Below are 15,184 nucleotides of genomic sequence, written 5' to 3' on the forward strand. Positions count from 1 at the left end.
GTATAGTTGATGTTTTTAATATAATTCTAATGGCAAACGAACTGACGGCTCATCTGATGGTAAGAGATAACCGTCGCCGATATACATGAACAGCACGGGAATCACTTGATGACGTGATGTCCTTGATTCCACTTATTCGTTGATTCGTTTCATTAGGATGCTTCTAAATCCTGTAGTTTTACAATCTCACCCTTCAATCGATTCAGTTTACAAAGCAAGCTGATTAGCGCATGAAATACGTGCAACTGTGGTATTCCCGCAGACGACTTTGAAACTCTACCGTAACACATATTGTGTACACACATAATAATTGTAATAGACGTTGGATTACAATAATTGTTTTTTGTGATTATTTGTATTAATTATTAAATAATTTATTTTGTACTAGAATACAAGGATATATTTGTCCAATTATTATGCCCGTTTTCGTTAGTCGGTCCTAGTGGTTTTTAAATTTGGTAACGGGTTCTATCGTCGCAAAATATTGACATGTCTACTCATACTCGTATTTATATCTGTTTATATTGGTATGACTAACACAAGAATCACAAAAAAAAAATCAATTTATTCCATATCAACAATTATAGCATTATAAAAGAAACTAAAAATATATAACTGATTATATTTAAGTATATAATGGTCTAGAATTTAGTTTTTATAGTACAAATAATGTGAAATAAGTACAGAATTGAAATGGGTACAATGGGACATTAGGATCTTGCGCAATTTTAACATCACTTGAAGCACGTAATTGCTCAATTTTACTGTATCTCTCTGACTTTATATTCATTCGTATTTGAATTAGTCATTTTGTAATAAAATTCTTTTAACGTTAGAATATTAAAATACTTTTTAAATTAATTTAATACAGAATCGGTGTGACGAATATCTAAAGAATCTTAATTCATCAACCACTTCATCTTAAATATGTTTAATACTCTCTTCAAGTAATAATAATTCTATTTATTAATTTAATTTCTTCAGTATCACTCTATAAAAGACCCTTATTAAATTATATTTATTTGGATTTATAAACCAAGAAGTTACACAGTTACGAATTCGTGGTGGCATTAGAATAATAAGCACTTTTAATTTAGTACAATTTGCATTTAGTTTTACAAAAAAGTCAATTTCTTTTTCTGACATAATTAATGTTGCACACATACCATGCTGCTGTTATAATAAAATCTATAAATCTCAAAAAGAATTCTCAGATATCCGCTCTGGTGTAGTACAAGTAAAACACATAAAAAATACATTTTAATTGAAAACCTGGTTCATTTGCCTGTCGGTTTAAAGTCAGATAAATCGAGAGCACCAGGGAGCATGAATAATTCGCCTCGTTGAAAACTCCAATTATGCAAGCTTATAATATGATAATAAATTACATCGATTTGAATTTATTTCTCATTTTACTGTACTATATACAGTTTATTTGAAATGTAACTATAAGATTACGTTATCCTAATAACGAATCAATATTATATATTTTCTAACCATTTTCTTTCCCAAGAACACAGAAATATAGTTTATTTGCTTTTACCCGCACACACATTGTCATTTATAATATTAGTATAAATATATTTTGATTTGTTGTTTAAAATATGTATTATTCCATTTCAAAATTGTAAAATACCCAGCAACTTTCTACTGATGGTTCAGGTTCGAACGAATAAGATTTTCTTGTTAAAAATATATAAATGCTAGTATTATATCCACGACTTTTTATAATTGACGTCAACCATTTGTAGTGTTAGTTAAATTAACATGCATTCGACATTATTTGGATAATGTAACTTCAACAACATAAACTGAAATCTTTTCCGAAAACAATTACATTTGTATTTTGTGCGAATTCAGATTCTTCTGTAAGAAAAGTAAGAATTCGGTGCAATGGAGAAAAAAAATATCTAAATAATATTTGTTTAAAAATACTCATCTCTCTATAGGATATTACGTTGCTACCGCTGGTAATTCATCAATTTGGTGTCAGAAAACTGCTTCATCATAGTTTGCAGATTTAATATCCACATGAAACTATATGCATATTTTAGAATAAAATACTTTTATTACATAAACATATATGAAATAAGAAAAAAGTCAAATAGAGACAAATTATTTTCGTTACATTTTTAAATTGTACCTACGAGTATTTAGGAGAGGTTACATAATTTATTGCTATTAAAGAAATGTTTATACATTTCTTTCATGAACATCTTAACAAAATCTTCTAGATAATTAAAATCCCACCTTCAATATCTTAGAGAGATTATATAGTATTAATTCGCAATTATTTCAAAGCCTCAAAGGCGATTTCTATCGTCGTCTAAGGAGCGTCGCTTGATCCTGAGCATCGTCGGATGAAGCCAGATTCATCTGCAAAATGTCATTAGACATTTAATATTACTTATTTTAGGGCCTTCATATAAAAATTTCTTTTTTTTATTGTGACCGAATACAGTGACAGCAGTAAATAAATCTTTTACATTAGACCCTAATAAATCTTGTACATTACTGCATGAATCATCAGCAACTGTGAAGAAACGTACTTCAGAATGTTAGATTTGTAATTAATTTTACGATGTAGGAAAACTTGGCACACAAGTTACTTCAAAGCATTTATGATCTTCGAATATTGCTCATAAAATGGCAATGAGTATAAATTCAACATGTTCCCACATAAACCAAGTGATGAAAAGCTATGTTTACCTTGAATTGTTCAATGTAGTAAATTAGTAAAAATATATACCAATATGCGATTAGTTAACAATATTGGCTATACTAGAATGATTGTTAACAATCAGAAACCAGTTGAAATATAATATTGTCATGGTACGTAATCTCATAAAGGTAGTTTAATTTTCATTTTTTACTACAGTGGTACTGGACTTATTTTATATTCTATAATGTGACAATAGAAGACTATTTTTTTCAGATAATATAGATGATTCTTCAGAACAGAACAGAAGAACAGTCCTCCGATGGATCTCCTGTTCCATCTGTAAGATGGACGGCCTGAGCGATGGTTTTAACACCTAGCGGTGCTTTCAGAATATAGTCGTATCCGTCTAGTAGAAGTTGACCCTTTGTAAATCTATAAGTCCTTCTGCGTATTTATAGCGTCTTCCACACACGCCCCTATTTTCGACTGATGAAGTTGTATAAAAATCATAACAAATTTGATAAAAGTCTAGTTTTCACTAAACCATCTATTTATTCTCAAAAAATTCTACGAATATCTTGAGATCGTAGTTATGGCAATAGTTTTTAGTTACCAGTTTCTTACAACTGGTTATCATAACGAATATAGTATGGACCGTTTCATGAAAATATACGAGTATCTCACCTATTTATCTTCATACGCGTAGTCAAGCGAGCTTAGTCAACTCAAATACTGATAAAAATTCGCACTTTCTCATGTGCGATGTAAACTGAGGATGATAAGATGTTATGAACTATATGACATACTTTATACTTTTTAGCGTTTAGCGTTGAAGAAGATCATTCTGTAAACGTGTAGTTTAAAGGAGTAGTTGAACATACAAATTACTATAAAAAGTATATATGACATATACAAAAGTACATACATAAGTCAATAAATATTAATACTCGTAACATGTTTAATATCTTTATAAAGGCTTTAGAATTATATTATTGGTAAAATATTACATTAATGTTAAACCGGATCTACCTATAGGTAAATACCCTACGCGGATCCTATATATTTATAATTTTCTGTACAGTTTGCTGGCTTCAGATACAGTAATTCCCTTTTCACTTGCGAGACAATTTCTATACATATATTTAAATACGTAGGTATATACAACTGATTCTACGGAGATATGAAATCCTATTAACAATTTGTCTCTCTTGAAATTATCACCTATATACGTATTGCTAAGCATTATATAAAATAAATAAATAAATTAGGCAGTTTATTAATTTCGAAATTTCCAGTTTAGAAAGCATTGGAGATCGATTATGACATTCTGACATAGAACTTGGCAGTAGTAGGATTCATTAACTATTGGATGTTTTTGGAAGTTACCTTGAATACAGTTCTTAGGAATTAATGAGTGTATAAGATGTGAAATTTTGTTTATCTTTATGCCATATTTTCATTTTTCCTTATAGGGTCTGTATAGACTACTTTAAGTTATTTTTTGTTATATACCAGTTCTGAAAACTCTTTAATTATTTGTAACTTTTATATATGTAAATGAATCATTAATCCTTAATTATTTTAATTTTATTTAAATACCTAATGGTTTAATTACATTAAAACAATTAAGGATCAACAAACGACTGATTAAATATAATACTGAGATAAATGGTGTTTTCTACCCAAAAAATTATATCTACCCAAAAACTGGACCTAGATTTACTAAGCGGCGCAGTTCATTGGAAAAATGAAGCGTCAATAATGTTCTTTTTGTTGTAATATTATAAATGAGTTTTATCAGTATCTTAACAATCTATTTATGGATATGAAAAAAAATAATGTATTTTGAAGTACCTTAAAGTTACTAGTTAATTAAATTATTAGGTAGGTATGTAATAATTTTCTTTGCACTATGTATTATTAAAATACCTATAATTAATCGAATGAAAAAGATTTTCATGTTATTTAAATACCTAACGTCTCTGATAGACAGCCCTCTGGATAATTTATATGGGCCAATCCCGTTAATTCAGTTCCCTAAAGTTCCCTTTGTGAAATCATCCCAGGATACAGTGTAAACTTAGTTGGAAACTAATTGTATTCCAACTAAGGACAACATTTCCAGCCTACCTTCTGTAATAAAATTACTATTAGTAATATTTCATGGATTTCATTTATATTTGAAGGCTTTGCAAGTACAATTACAAAAAAAAACTATTTAACAATTTAGAGTATTAATCTAGGATACCATTTATTTATGTATAGCAATCAACACAACACCTAAACACCTACAATTCATCACATTTGAATGTATGAAATACAATTTTAGCTACATTTTAAGACGACGGGCTCGGTGGTCTAGTTGTTGAGCATACCGCTTTACTTCCAATGGTCGCGGGTTCTATTCCTCGCACGGTGAAAACATTTGCATTCATGAGTATGATTGTTTATATCAGTTTGGGTATTTTTTATGCATGTTATGTATGTATTTATGAAAAAAAAAATTATATCATTGTTTAGTCCCATAACACAAGCTCGAATACTATGGGACTAGATACCGCTGCGTTAATTATCTAGGGTCATTATATATTTATTTATAAGAATATTTTTTGCATTAATTCAATTTCTCTCTATCATCTGTGATATAGATTATCGATGATCAGACCCATTCAGTGTTATTAAATGATCCATGAAGTTTATAGTGGTAGTTAAGACTCAACTCTTATACAGACTTGTGTCGGCTAGATTCAGTAAGTGCTTCTCAAACTAGCTTATAGTTTCCAGTTACATGATGAGATGATCAATTTTCAACAACAACCAATGTCTACATGGTAACAACAAAAGTTAGCTTTTTTTTAAAGTTATTAAAATATAAATTAGTGTATTAGGTACATATGTTATGTGTATGTACAGTGTTAGGATCATAACAATATTTTTTTTTGTGCCGCAATATTGGCATTGTATATTGTGAATTAAAATTTGAAGAACAGATTTTTTGTAACCGTTTCTTACCCGTTATATATATCGTTGTGTATTAAAAATAACCTAGTCAGATTAAAGTATATTAAAAAAAAAATGGCTCAGTTTTTTCCGCAAGATTTGCTAAAAATATTTAAGTTAATCTTGAAGTCCCTAGTACATGTGGAACTATGAGCAAACCGGAACATCACGTTTTGTCGCCTGAAGCGTGACTAGTTTACCTTGGTTGTGTTTGAACATCACAAAATAATAGACCCAAAAAACATAGTGCATGGCCTGAAATACGAGTACGTTCATGAATTTCAAAAACCTTTTAAGAAAAACTAGCTATTTCCCGCTTATTTGTCTCCTTTTTTTAAATAAAGGTATATATCAGTCCTTACGATGTAATCTATCTTCATGCAGAAATTACATTAAGACTATTTATGAAAGGTAGACAGGCTATTCATATTGGCTAATATGCTCTGGTTTTTTAAATTATTATTTATTTCCTTCACTCCTAAGACAATGTTAGATACATTGAATAATACAAAAATTAACTTAATTATAATCAAACCTATATTTAAATTTAAATCCATCGTTAATTATTATTCAACAATCTATATATAAATAAATAATACACATATAATCATAGAATTAATATAGAAATTTCCAAGTATGGCATGAACCCTGAAAACATTGCATTCACTCATAAATCATCTGCTAACCAAGATTAACGTGGACTGCTTTCAGCAGTATCGTTGCACACATAGAAATAGTGTAATAAATGTAAATATATCATCAATATTTGTTACCCTTACACATAAGGGTTTCATGACACTATGCAATAGTAAAACTAAATTCAAACTAAAGTATAGTCTTTATCCCTTTACTTTTTGGACCAATAGTATCCTCTTAGGTTAGGGATGATCTAAGGCATCTAGACATGTTTATGCTATTAAGTGAAATATATTTGTAATTTTATTATTAAATAGTTAATTTAAAAAAATATTTCAATTGGTACCATTAAAAATCCAGCAGTATGTTATTACAGAGCATGTCTAAATTTGAGGAAAGATATTATATTGCGTTTTATTTTATTCAAAAATTGATCTATTCAATAGATTCAGAATTTTGATTTTTCTTTGTTGTTTCATCTAGATAGTTAGAAATCTATATTATAAGTAAGTGAATTTTTCTGCATATGGACAAAGTTATCCACTAAATGTAACTAAATATACAACTCTACTAGTCACGTGATTAAGTCAGTTTTAAATATATATTGTAGTTGTAGCCGGAAGTAATAATATGATGACCGGTATAAAGCCGCAGACTAATATTTGGACAACCGTCTGTAATTCGTGAATCCGCCCTGAAATAATACTGCTGTTTGTTCCAATTCAACAGATATTGGTTGATATACCGTTATTATTTAATCGATATTGTATCTATAGTTTAGTAACTATGTATGTATGTTTATTTAGAAGTATGTTAGAACCAACCTGTATCTTATTATTTATTATAGTGAAAATACTAAGTAAAACAGCAAAACTCTTTAATAAATTAATATTTGTAGGATCCTTATGCTAAAGGAAGTAGTTTGCGGTTATTTGAACAAGTACTACGTAAGCGAGTGTGAGGAGTATCAAAGGAAAAACACAAGTTTATATTGAGTACTTTTTGAGCAATATAAAAACATATAATTTTGACATAAAAGTTTGACTTTAATATCCTAGAATAGGTAAATTTATATGAAATCCCTAGTTAATGTGTTTGGTGTACAAAACATATTTCGCAAAGCAATAAACTGGTCCCAGGTGTATCGTATTGTTTAAGTTTATGTCTCGGAATGTAGAGTACTGATAAGGGAACACTTTTTACTGCTTCTTTTTATATATAAATAAATGAAGATATATATATATATATAGTGGTCTCAAAACTTTAAACAGAATTATTCAAACTTTTGGATGAAAAATCCTTCGACCCAATTGCTGAGGTTGAATGGATTTTATAAATACAGGTAAACGTACTTAAATACATTGTTCCTGTATATACACAATCATTAATATTTTTTATGCTTTTACAATGAAACTTATTTGTATTGATGTTGCTATTTATTTTTATTCCCTTTGTTATCATCAGGCATCAGTGGATGATGATAAGATGAACTCTTGTCATCATCCACTGGTGCTCCGGCGTAAACCATTAGACGCGTGCGCCATTCCATTCCATTAAAAAGTACCTACAAATAATCGTACACATGAGAATGTTAGTCTCGTGTGAGAATAGAACCCCTTCTCGTGCGAGAATCTATAGATCTAGCGGTTATAGCCAAGTAGCAAGATAAGTAGCAGATTTATTAAATTAAAACAAATATTTTCTTACAGTCAATTAATAATTTAAATCAAGGCACATATTTAAATTGCTATTATTTACTTTTGCGATAACTCTACAGTCTTTTGGTATACCCACCTGCTATAATAGATCTATAAAAATAAAGTTTTATTTAGTTATTCATAACATAATCTTGATAGAGAATTTTTATTATAGAAATTAATATATTCTAAACAAACTATTGCGTCAACGAGGAACAAACATGTAATAAAAGTACGTAGTGCTTATGCGCTATAAAATGGGCGTTCAGAGGTTTCCTTTATGGTTCCTAAGGAACACCACTTTCATTTCCAGCTATAGAGTTAGTTAGTTATATGTAAAACAGCATAACTTTTTATTGAATAAAATAATATTTTAAAAAGGTTTAAACTATTATATACTGAATACAGTGATAAATGAACCATTTAATATACGGAATGAAGGCACCATAGCTGAAACATACAGTTGCAGGAGATGCATATTCACATTGAATTCACATTTGTAACAAGTTAACAAAAATAATACTTAATTAATTATATAATAATAATAAAAAAATCGCTGGACAAATCACGCAGCCCCATCTAGTCCCAAGCTAAGTGGAGCTTGTGTTATATGTACTAGAGAACTGTTATAAATACTTAAATACCTTTTTCTGTAAATAGATATATAATATACATAGAAAGACCCAAAACAATCATACTCGTGAATAAAATATTTGTTGCGAGGAACCGAATCGTGAGTTCATATCATCGTAACAGACAAGATAAAACTCTTGTAGTCGGAAGATCTAATACGCAGTCATATGAACTAATAAAGTGATTAACGAAATTATCGATATTGAACTTGGGATAAACGAGACAGCGCGGACAAATTTTGTAAAAAGTTCCCATCATAATTTGATAACTAAGAGACTCTGTCTTTGATTGTAAATTGAATCCTATGTAACTATTGAAAGTATAGATACCTCCTCTTTTATTATTTATATCCTATAGAAAAGAAAAGAAAGAGAAAGTTTTAATATTAAAGGAAAATATATACTTATTAACTCACTTATACAATAAAACAATAAGTAAAACCTTAAAAGATTGTTTTTTTATTGTAATTTCCTGTAACTGTACAAAGTCGATTTAGCCATAAAAGTAAACGAAAAAATAAATACACTTTATTGCCAATTTAATATTTCACTTGTTGCCTGCCTGTTTCGCTGTGGCTGGCATGAAGCCAAACCTTTACTTGTTTCAAAATAAACTGAATTCACACAATACCACCAATGGAATAAATTTGTACAAATTTATATCGTGGAATTCACTTTCAGTTTATTGTTCTAAAATTCTAGTATCTACCTAAGAAGTAAGTACATTTTATTATATCGAATAATATAATAATAATTGCAATATAAAACAGTATTTTATATATAAAAACATTATTACCTACAACAAGCCAGGTTATGCTCAAAATCATAGAGAAAACACTGTTCAAAAAGGTTTTTCTATTATAAATATTTATGTATTTATTATATTTTTGTGTTTGAAAATATTATGTTATATTATGTTTTGTGTGTTTGAAAATACCATGGCCAATGGCTAGTGATTGTTAATGTTATATGTATCTATGGAATCACATTCAATTCAATGGATAACAAAGATAATAATACAAACAATGTCCACTAGGTTTTTATAAAAATATTTTTATTTTATGACAATAATATTCTTACCGACTTTATTTTTATAAACTTTGTAATAATGTATCTACATTGTTGTACCTCAGCCTTACTTATTGCGCTGCGGCTTGCTTTGAAAGCTAGTTCGGTGGTAGTGTAACATTAGGCAGTTAAATTACAGTATACGTGTCATGACAATTCAGTTCTATGGAATAGCAACGCATGACTAGTATTGAGAGTGTCGAATGATAAGGTGCTATACATGTAAATAAGCGAAGGATACCAATTGCCATCAGTTGAGCTACTAGCTTGTGTGCTATTCCAAAACAAAGAAGATATCTCTATAATTACTAGCAATATAAAATATTTCTTAATAATATGTATGTCACAGTAACGCCAATATGTAGCCGGTATTACAAATTACATAATAAATAAGCAACAAATAGGCAATTTACGAGTAGGCAATATTACAGTATAATGTGTAATATTTTCTTCTTACATCCTGTACTTAGTACTTATATTATATTTTGAGTCTTCATAATTATGTTTTCAATGTTACATATTGGTGTGAATGACCAATAATGATTTTTGTTTGTAGAACAATAGTAATTACAGTTATCTAATAATAATAGTTATCTCTCTAGTTTAAATTATTCTGTAGTCGATATACTTGCTTCTTTAGGTTAGTTATTCACTGAGTATTAAATAAAATATTAGATCACTAGTATTAATTTATATATAATTTAGCTTAATAATTTAAAATTTCATGATTAACATAATATATCCATAGTACTCATAACGTCACATCCGCGTATCACATTTAAATTTTTTAACATAATCACCTCCTGTGTTACCGATAAGAAAACTGTTCGTAAAATCCCTTTGCTGCTTGCAAAGCTTCCGAAATAAACGTGTCATCACAAGGGTTAACGTCAAAGAAAAACGCACCACACTTAAGGGACTCTGAACAACTTTCATTTATCACTTGTCCATTACAGCATCCAAGTATCGCTCTCGCGCACGGCGTCATGAACCGAGGCGGCGATGTATCGTTTGCATTGCCGCTTCTCGCTTTTATTATATAGGTTAATTCTTCCATAGACAAATTCACGGGGCTCTGGAATGTGCTGAGGTTTTTTTCTGATGATGGTGCCTGCGGCGCGCAAATTGCTTGAGCAAACAGCGCCGTCATTAAGATAATTGTTGCTGTGTCGGCCATAACTGGAATATAGTGAAATGAGTTTTTAGTCGTTATTGCGTTAGAGTGCTGAGCTTGATGTTTGTTGGGACAGTTTCGTAATTGTTCGAAGCTATCATAAAATGTAAAATAAATCTAAACTTTTTAGAGCCAATTAGAAAGTATATTATTTTTATTTCCTGTTAGCTCTAGATATAAAGCTAATCTATGCACAATATCTTTATATAGTATAAAATGAGTCGATTCCGCTGTCTGTTCGCTTAAATCTTTGAAACCACGCAACGGATTTTAATTCAGTTTGCACAAATGTACGTTGCGGTTTCTTTGTTGATTGTCGCATGCCTAATCCTTATTAGTATGTATTGACTTAGAACAACATTTAAAAAAAAATCATTAAGTTTCCTGCTCGTTCTATTGTGATGAATATTGTATTCGAGTGGTACAATAAAAAAAAATATTGTTCCAAAGTGCTAAAAAAAATTAATATTCTTTGAATAAATTTTATTTATATTTCTATTTCAAATATTTTTACGATTTGTGCAAATTAATTTAAATATCCGGGCAAAGCCGGGGTGGGTCGCTAGTATTGTATAACTAGGGACATACTTGTATTTCCTTTCAAAAGCGCAAGGTAACGTCAAATTACTGAGCTTTGAGTAAACATTGCCTTCTTATATTTAAATAATAGTAATTATAGTGATTTACATTTTCTAATATAATTTAAACCTTTTTCTTCTGACGAAATCTACCAATTTACTTTGTAAACTGTATTTCGGGACGAAGGGTGAGATGTGGTAATGAAATTACGGGGTACGGAGGCCTGACTTAGTTCTCAGGAATCGAAACGCAAGTTTACCATCCCAATCTCATAAAGAAAACGCCCTAACTCTTTATTCACTTTTACGTCTTCATCTTTGCCTGGTAATTCCCGCTCAGTGCTTTTTTTGAGCTCATTAAGGTCACTTAATGATGAAATAGTAAATTTTGTTAATGATACAGTTTTTTTAGGAATAACAGTGGACTCGAAGTTACAATGGGGGCCCCATATTTCAAAATTAGCCAGTAGACTTAGTTCTGCTGCTTATGCAATTAGAAGGATAAGGCAATTAACAGACGTGGCGACGGCAAAACTTGTATATTTTAGTTATTTCCATAGCATTATGTCATATGGCATACTGCTATGGGGTAAAGCTGCCGATATAAATACTATATTTATTTTACAAAAGAGAGCCATACGTTCTATTTATGGTATGGGTTCTAGAGAGTCATTACGTCAATGCTTTAAACAATCAAATATCCTCACCGTTGCCTCACAGTACATTTATGAAAATATTATGTATACAAGGAAAAACTTAGATAGTTTCAAGAAACTTAAAGACTGTACAAGTAGAAACTTACGCAATAAAAATAATAATTTTACCTAAATGCCGTCTACACAAAGTTAGTAATTCATTTTATGGTAATTGCGTAAGATTCTATAATAAACTGCCAGAGTCTACGCTAAATCTTACAGAGAGGCAATTCAAATCTTATATTAAACAAATGTTATGTAAAAAAGCCTATTATAAGATAGATGAATTTATAGATGATAGCAATATATAGCAAGAATAAGTTTATTTGCGGACAACGTTATAATTTTAATTTTCATACTGCTTTCTTGATATATGATAGCGTAGTGGCTTTTGTATTGATTGCCGCATGCATCCTTATGTAAAGTGCGAATACTGTAACTACCATATAGTAATTTTTGTAGCTGTGACGTGGTCGTGTGGAATGAGTAGTCATGCTCACTAAAATGTCCAGACATGTGGCGGCGTGGTGGGCCGGGTCAATGGGCTCCCTAAAATATGGTCGAGCGCAGTGATGGCTGGCTCATCCGTCATACTCGTGAACGAGTGCTGCTTGTAGGGACTGGTCTGCTCTTATCACTACGACTGATTTAATCTTATTGCATGATTATATTTGACCCAAAAAATTAGTGCTTGTTGGTAGTTTGTATTCACACGTTTCGACTTGTAAATGTAAACTTACAAGGATTATTTAAAAGAGCAACACACAAGTTTCTTGCTCGTTCTTCTTGTGATGGGACAGCTTTCCGAACGAGTGGTAGATAAAAAACAAATTGTTATGACTATTCAAAAGTGCTTAAATTAAGTTTATTTGAATAAATGATTTTCTATTCTATTCTATTCTATTCTATTCACGCATTAAAATTTAAATTCAAATTGTATTCCATATTCAAACCTTTCTATAAATCTTTTATTGTCTATAAATCTAAAGCGAATATAATTAAAATATTGTATTATATACTTTGATTATATTAAAAAAACCAAGAAGCGAAAAATACCATTTTGTGCTACGTTTTTTTTATATTTTTTAATATTTTGGCAAATCATTCTTCCCACTAAATTACTTGCATGGTATGAGGGAAATTTAAGTACCAGTATGTAGTATTAGTACAAGCGAATTATAGTGTATATTACATGTAAATAATACATATAATGACATGATACGCGAGTGAAATTAACTTGATAGCGTTGCTCACAAGGCCTGTAATGTCACAGACTAGTGTGTCTGGTTTTTCCCATACAAGGACGTTGTATACATATGAGTGCTTCATTCGAAGATAAACTGACTCTTATTACAAACAACACAAGTTTCAATAGTATTGAATTCTATACTTATTTATATTTTTAAGTTAATACAAAAATGTTTTCATGTCAGATTATATAACAAATACATAACCTATTCAAAATATTTTAAATACAATTCTAAAATCATATGGATATACACTATACGTTTCTAAATCATATGAACTACATAAAAAAAAAACCACATCAAGCTACAAAAAAACAAATCATACTAACTGGTTTCATTTGATTCACACATGTTAATTGTATTGTAATATTCTATTATAACTGATTGTACTAACTCATTTATAACCTAAAAAATATGCTATAAAGTAAAACAAAATAATTCCGATATTTATCATAATCATAAATTAATAATATGGTAAATATTACTTACTGTGATTTAAAATGTCCTTTTCATAATAAAAACCTTGATCCACAATACACACACGTCTATGCACGCGTATTTATTAATTCCGAATGCTTGATTTCGCAGTGTTTACCTTTTTATTGCAAGAGTTGGTCAGACGGTGGTGTACCGGATGGTGACGTAGACGCATATTTCTTGTTATCAATCTGGTCATGCGTATATAATATCAATGACAGGGGTTTCCCAATATAACAGATAGAAACGAGATAATAATTTAAAAGATTCTGTATAGTTATGTCCATATTAAAAAAAATCTTGTCTTAATTGTGACTATTTTATAAATATACATATGTTATCATTGGGCCCGGAAAATAATAATTCAGGACAATTTATGCAGCGTCATCTAGTACCAAACTACATGAGTAGAGCTTGTTCTATAAGTACTAAACAACTGATGGAAATAATTAAATATATTTTCTTTAATAAATGAATGTATAATATACAAAGAGAACACTCAATCTAAATAAGGTATTAGTATATACTTAGTGTGTTTTTATTATGCAGTTTACACTAAAAAGGAATTTTATGCAATTTGTACGAAAAGATTCTTGTGAACAAAGCCGCTATAAACAACAGTAACAACAGTAATTAATAAGTTTAATCAAATAAATTATAAAAAAATCTAGTCGTTATTAATATTTTTATTCATAAAAAATAACTCGGAGCGATACGGAAGTTAATCTTATCAATTGCAAAAGAAATTGGTTTACCGTCTATTTCCAAAGTTTAACTGCAAACCTCTGATTCGTACGTTGGTTAAAGAAGACAAGAACTTAAAATAATAAATCAATGTAAAGTACCTAGTATAAGTAGTACTAACTAACAAGATTCTAGTAATTGCATCGCTCTTGCACTGCACTTCAAAGAATTTACTAACGAGGAATTTTCATGCATTATAATTGCAGTGTAAATAAGGTCTAATAATTTTTTGGATGGATATGGATGGAAAATATTCTAGTTAAATTGTCTCCATGAATATTGCAAATCCAGAATAAGATTTCTTATAGAGTGTCAGACGGGTACAAGCAACAAAATTCTTATGAGTGCATTTTCTATGCATTGCACTTCCGAGAATTATGTGATGCGGATGTCTCTTATGTGAATTATAGCTCTGGGTAACTTATATCAGCTTTATATATATATAGGATTTGCTTGGTATAACTCACCTAGTTTAAGAGTCCTCTAGTTTTGGTATGTAGTATTAAATGAGTAATACTCCTTCATTGGCAGGCTTTCATACAAGGTGGCGATTAAGGCGAGAAGACAAAAAATT

At 29.8% G+C, this 15,184-nt stretch overlaps 1 protein-coding gene across 1 annotated transcript in view; it reads left to right on the forward strand.

The window, feature by feature from the left end:
- The window catches only part of LOC131844815 (uncharacterized), a 164,714-nt gene that overhangs the window by 22,515 nt on the left and 127,015 nt on the right, over positions 1 to 15,184 (forward strand). The window lies entirely within an intron of this gene.

Source organism: Achroia grisella, unplaced genomic scaffold (genome assembly GCF_030625045.1).
Source record: "Achroia grisella isolate CSIRO2021 unplaced genomic scaffold, CSIRO_AGI_Agris_v1 utg413, whole genome shotgun sequence".
NCBI classification, from domain to species: domain Eukaryota; kingdom Metazoa; phylum Arthropoda; class Insecta; order Lepidoptera; family Pyralidae; genus Achroia; species Achroia grisella.